Source organism: Macrobrachium nipponense, chromosome 11, assembly GCF_015104395.2.
Source record: "Macrobrachium nipponense isolate FS-2020 chromosome 11, ASM1510439v2, whole genome shotgun sequence".
NCBI classification, from domain to species: Eukaryota; Metazoa; Arthropoda; class Malacostraca; order Decapoda; family Palaemonidae; genus Macrobrachium; species Macrobrachium nipponense.
In genome coordinates, this window is record NC_061087.1 from 87,920,610 (window position 1) to 87,927,228 (window position 6,619).

A 6,619-nucleotide genomic window follows, 5' to 3' on the forward strand; every position below is an offset into this window, starting at 1 on the left:
ATGAAGTTGAAAATGACTATTTACAACCCCTTGTCGGCGACTTTTACAAGACAATCATAAATTTTACCAAATTATTTAATTTCTTCTAAATATTTTATTTTTGTAAAATTACAATTACTACTGGTCACACAATATCAAAAGAAATAAGAAATAAAATCACTAACAAATTCTTAGCATATTTGTTGAAAAATGTTTACGTAAATTTACAGAGAACGAAGATTCAGTAACTTTTTTTTTTTTTTTTACTTTTAATGTTTTTTTGTAATATTTCTTTGCACTTTTCTGTGTAAAATTACATTTACAATTGACATACTATGCAAAAGACAAGAACAAAAAACCACAGCAAACCCCTTGGTATATTTACTGGCAAATTTACAAAAAAAGTTATGTGAGACAGAGATGTAATACATTCCCCCTTGAAGTTACAAGCAGAACTGAAGTCCTGAGATGCCTGATTTGTGGTTTTAGCCAGTGTAAAAGTTGCCATTAATTAATTTATGGGCTAAAGAAGTATTGGCACCTCTTTCCCACCCAATTTTTACCAAATCGATGGCGTGTAATATTGTTTATCTATTACCAGCGAAGGGCGTGACCCCCCCGATATTTAACATTTTGGTATGCGTTAAGCTTGAGCGTTAGGCAAACTGGTAACCCTCAGTCTCTTTCTCTCTCTCTCTCTCTCTCAAAGTGATCACTGGCAAAAGCCCTCTCTCTTCTCTCTCTCCATTCCATCAGGTCATTAAATTAGAGTCGGAGTTACAAAAAATATAACTTTTTATTCAATGTAATGATAATAGTTCAAGTCTCACAGACAACTAACTCGGATAACCCCCCCCGGTATTTAAATGTCTTAATCAGTAATTAGTCACACCAATTATCTCTTCTCCAAAATACAGTTCCCTCACTAGGACACTCAGTCCCCCTCACTAGGACACTCGGTCCCCTCACTAGAACCGCCTGTTTAAAAGACAGAACACCCCTTTGAGTACACACAATTGTTAAGACAAAGTCAAAAGATTAAATGAAATGGAACATCTTTACAAGATATCAAAACAAGCCATCCCTTTGGCTAAATCATGATAACTCACCCATTGCAGCCTGGAACGTTAACACTTTAACAATTATAACTTTCGCAGAGCTATCCCAGCATTCTGCCATTTCTCCCATAGCTGTCTTCCTAGTTCTGCCTAAAACGCGCCGTTATGAATAGACATAGATCGTACACGTACACATGAATTCACACTTCGTCAACGCCTCAATTAATTGGTCACAGCCAGTTTTCAAAGGCACCTTGAACAATAGCCTCACGACACTGATATGCTTAAGTAAGGAACTTTAACATCGTACCACCCAAAAAGAGATGTCAGCATTCTTAGGTCGTTGCTTCGGACTCTGTCTCCATGGGAAGTTGAATATGATGAGTCTCCAATTTATTACAGTAGCTCGGCCACTACCCTGGCTAGCTCTTGCCTAGCAATAGGTCACATAAAACCGCTTATATATATAAAAAACACATTGGCCGGCTCAAAAAAAAATATAAGTAACTGCACGTCTGTCATTATAACACTTGGGCGTATTAATTTTCTCATTTTTGACTTCTTGAATATCCCTCTTTGTCTGCAACAGCCTGCACAGACTGTAGCAAGCTGTAGGAAGGCAGAGGGCCTCCCAGTGGAAAACATCTAACGGCTTCTGTAGACCCAAAAGCGCTGTAGAACTCTGTAGACTCGTAGAAACTCTCGTAATTAGGCAGACGACAGCAACATCTCTTGCTAGCGTCGGGGGTTGACGATTATGGTGTGTGTAAGTATGTCAGTCAAGTCATCGGTCAATCAAAGAAAATTAACCCCAGACATACTACTTCTATCAAATAATGACCTCAAAAATTCCCCAAAAAATACTAACTGAACGTCACCCAACTAACTCCATTTAATATGACCACTGAATCATAAGTCGTTATCACAACTCGCAAACAAAAAACACATTAAGTTCTCTAACTTAATTCTCCAAACTCATACACTAAAGGCCTGTCCACACGACTGGGCCTGATCAGCGGACCTCCCCTCTAACAGGCACACTTGACGGGCAAACCGTCAAATTGCCCGATGGGTCTTGTAGCAAAATCACCATGGTGGTGCCCGATGGCTTGAGCTTCGACCCTGGCAGACGTACGTTAACCATATACATTTCTTTTACTGAGTCATTCTTTGCACCATATTCTCTTCTTTTTCATCACACACAAAGCAATTGCCATGCTACATAATATCTATCTTCTTTGCGGTAGGCACCATGTTTATCGTACTGCACTGAGCAAATTATCGGGCACACCCACCTCTCCATCGCCTCACCCGTGTGGACAACATTCACGGGAAAGCCCGCCAGAATTTGCCCATCAACCTCTGAGCACGCCGATCAGGCCAGCTCATGTGGACAGGCCTTAACACACACAATCCAAAACTCAGTAACTCCACGGACTTCTGCACTCACATTTCAAACTCAAAAGTTCTCGCAAGCAAAAAAAAGGAGTTCACCCCCCACTAAAAAAAAAAAAAAAAAAAAAAAAAGGAGAACTTCACCCTCCCGGTAAGCAATGCCCCCGAGGCAGACCACTACTACCCTCCCCTTGCAATACCCATCTGGGTCGGTTAGTAGAAAATGTGCTGAGCACGTAAGAACAAGTGGTCGCTCTTTGTCCAAGCAAAAAATGCAATTCAAGCTCAGTTTTGCATGTATGAAAAAACCTTTCATACACACGTATATATCAACACAAAGACGAATGCGTCTCTTGTAAACATGCCCCAATTAAAAAAAAAAACACTTTCTGCCACTATGGGAAAAAAAATGTGGTATCCTAAACCAATCCCACAACACACAAAATGATTAAAAAAAAAAAAAAAAAAAAAAAAAAAAAACCCAGGACCCCCCCCAAAAAAAAAACTTTTTAACACACCCCTTCATAATGAGAGAAAACCTGAACGCAAAACTGAATGCGCAGTAACATGTAAATACACACACGCAGACGTCTTGGGAATGCACTCACAATGTCTCGGCTCTAACTGAATGTGCCCAACCCCTCAAGGCATCACACTGGGCAAAATGCTGAGTCCAGTAAAATCCTTCCCTTCCCATTACCACAGTTAACGGACGAATATTTCTCATTCCCTCTCACTTAGCAACTGAAACTTAATAATTTTCCACAATCTCACAAAAGGCTTTATCATTCGAACACCGCTGCCCACCAACTATTACCAGTGAAGGGCGTCGCCCCCCCTGGTATTTAACATTTTGGTATGCGTTAAGCCTGAGCGTTAGGCGAACTGGTAACCCCCAGTCTCTTCTCTCTCTCTCAGTGATCACTGGCAAAAGCTCTCTCTCTCTCTCTCTCTCTCTCTCTCTCTCTCTCTCTCTCTCTCTCTCTCTCTCTCTCTCTCTCTCTCTCTCTCTCTGTCCCCATTCCATCAGGTCATTAAATTAGAGTCGGAGTTACAAAAAATATAACTTTTTATTCAAAGTAAAGTACTAGTTGAATAACTCAAGTTCTTACAGGATCATCTACGTAATGATAATAGTTCAAGTCTCACAGACAACTAACTCGGATAACCCCCCGGTATTTAAATGTCTTAATTAGTAATTAGTCACACCAATTATCTCTAATCCAAAATACAGTCCCCTCACTAGGATACTCGGTCCCCTCACTAGAACCGCCTGTTTAAAAGACAGAACACCCCTTTGAGTACACACAATTGTAAAGACAAAGTCAAAAGATTAAATGAAATAGAACATCTTTACAATATTTCAAAACAAGCCATCCCTTTGGCTAAATCATGATAACTCGCCCATTGCAGCCTGGAACGTTAACACTAACAATTATAACTTTTGCAGAGCTATCCCAGCATTCTGCCATTTCTCCCGTAGCTGTCTTCCTAGTTCTGCCTAAAACTCGCCGTTATGAATAGACATTGTTCGTACACACACACGAATTCATTCTTCGTCAACGCCTCAATTAATTGGTCACAGCCAGTTTTCAAAGGCACCTTGAACAATAGCCTCATGACACTGATATGCTTAAGTAAGGAACTTTAACATCGTACCACCCAAAAAGAGATGTCAGCATTCTTAGGACGTCGCTTCGGACTCTGTCTCCATGGGAAGTTAAATATGACGAGTCTCCAACTTCCAAGAAATGTCACAACGATACATATTGTCAGTCTTTATTTATTACATATCTATAGGATCAATCTGTCCACCACCCCAAACCTGTTATTACTACTACTGAGGATCAATCCCTCCATTACGGGTTAAATTAACATAGGTTGTAGTACCTTATTTATTCCTAAAGTGATTAACCCTCTTACGCCGGAGCGGTAAAAAAAAAATTTTCTCCCGTGTGCCGGAGGTGTTTCAGAGTGAGCGCGGAAGCGGAAAAAATATTTTTTTCAAAAAATCACAGCGCGCTTAGTTTTCAAGATTAAGAGTTCATTTTTGGATCCTTTTTTTGTCGTTGACTGAAGTTTAGTATGCAACCATCAGAAATGGAAAAAAAAATTATCATTATCATATAAAAATAAGCAATACATATGATAGCGCCAAAACAAAACAAAATTTCATATATAATTGTATTCAAATCGCACTGTGCGCAAAACGGTTAAAGGTAACAAGTTACTTTTTTTTCGTTATAATGTACACTAAATTGCGATCATTTTGGTATATAACACATTGTAAAACGATAAAAGCAACACAGAAAATATTATCACAAAGTAATCCATGAATTCGTAACGCCCGGACGTAAACAAATATTTTTTTCAAAAATTCACCATAAATCTAAATATTGTCCTAGAGACTTCCAATTTCTTTCAAAATAAAGACAAATGATTGAATATTACTATACTGTAAGAGTATTAGCTTACAATTGCAGTTTTCGACCATATCTGACGAGTTAAATTTGACCGAATGTCGAATTTTTATATATATATTTTTTTATATGCAATTATTTCGAAAATAAGAAAAGCTACAACCTTCAAATATTTTTCGTTTTATTCTACATGAAATTGCGCACATTTTCATATATAAAACTCTATGAAATGCCTAATATGGAAACTGAGCAAATAAAATTTCCGAGAATGGTACGTAACGCATTTCGGAAATTTGTGGCGGAGAATCCGCGCGCGGAGGGAAGGAAAGATTTTTTTTTTAAATTCACCGTAAACTTAATTATTTGCTAGAGACTTCAAATTTGTTTCAAGATGAAGATAAATGACTAAATATTATAGACTGTAAGAGTTTTAGCTTACAATTGCGTTTTTTTCGACCATTTCGGTAGAGTCAAAGTTGACCGAACGTGGTTTTTTTTCTATTTATCGTGATTTATATGCAAATATTTCAAAAATGAGAAAAGATACAACCTTCAATTATTTTGTGTTGTATTCTACATGAAATTGCGCACATTTTCATATATAAAACTTTATGTAACGGCTAATTTAAAATGGTGCAAACATTACCACAATCGCACGTATGATTTTTTTCGGAAGAGTTACCGCGCGGACGTAAAGAAAATTTTATTTTTTCATAAATTCACCATAAATCGAAATATTGTGCTAGAGACTTCCAATTTGTTGCAAAATGAAGGTAAATGCTTGAATTATAAATTACGTTTTTTAATATAAGCGTTTTAAGCTTACAATTGCGTTTTTCGACCATTTCGGTAGAGTCAAAGTTTACCGAAGGTTGAAATTTTGGCAATTATCGTTATTTATATGAAAATATCTCAAAACTGATAAAAGCTACAACCATGGGTTGTTTTTAGTTGTATTGTGCATGAAATTGCGCACATTTCCATATATAAAACTTTATATAACGGCTAATTTTAAAATGGTGCAAACATTACCACAATCGCATGTATGATTTTTTTCGGAAGAGTTACCGCGCGGACGTAAGAAAAGTTTTTTCATAAATTCACCATAAATCGAAATATTGTGCTAGAGACTTCCAATTAGTTGCACAATTAAGTTAAATTATTGAATATTACTAAAATATAAGAGTTTTAGCTTACAATTGCGTTTTTCGACCATTTCGGTAGAGTCAAAGTTGACCAAAGTTGAAATTTTGGCAATTATCGTTATTTATATGAAAATATCTCAAAACTGATAAAAGTTACAATCATGAGTATTTTATTGTTGTATTCTACATAAAAATGCGCACATTTTCATATATAATACTTCATGTAACGGCTAATTTACAATGGTACAAAAACTATGTCAAAGTGACGAAATAATTTCCGAGATGTGTCACAGATACTTTTTAGTGCGGCAAGAAAGAAATTCGCGCTTGCGCGCCTGCGTAACGATTGTAAACAAAACAACACCTTGATCCGTGAACTCCCAGCATCCCCCAAGGCGCGTGATTCAAAAGTTTTCGGCTGGTAGGCCTATAAGTATTTTTCCGCGAATTTAAAAAAAAAAACTTTTGTAAGTCGACGTAAAATACGTCCAGTTGGCACACGGGAGACAAAAAATGTCGACATAAAATACATCCAGTCGGCGTAAGAGGGTTAATAGAGTTACATGGTGATTATTATACTCATTCTGAAGCATTAATTTTATTCTTGTCATTTTGATTCAAC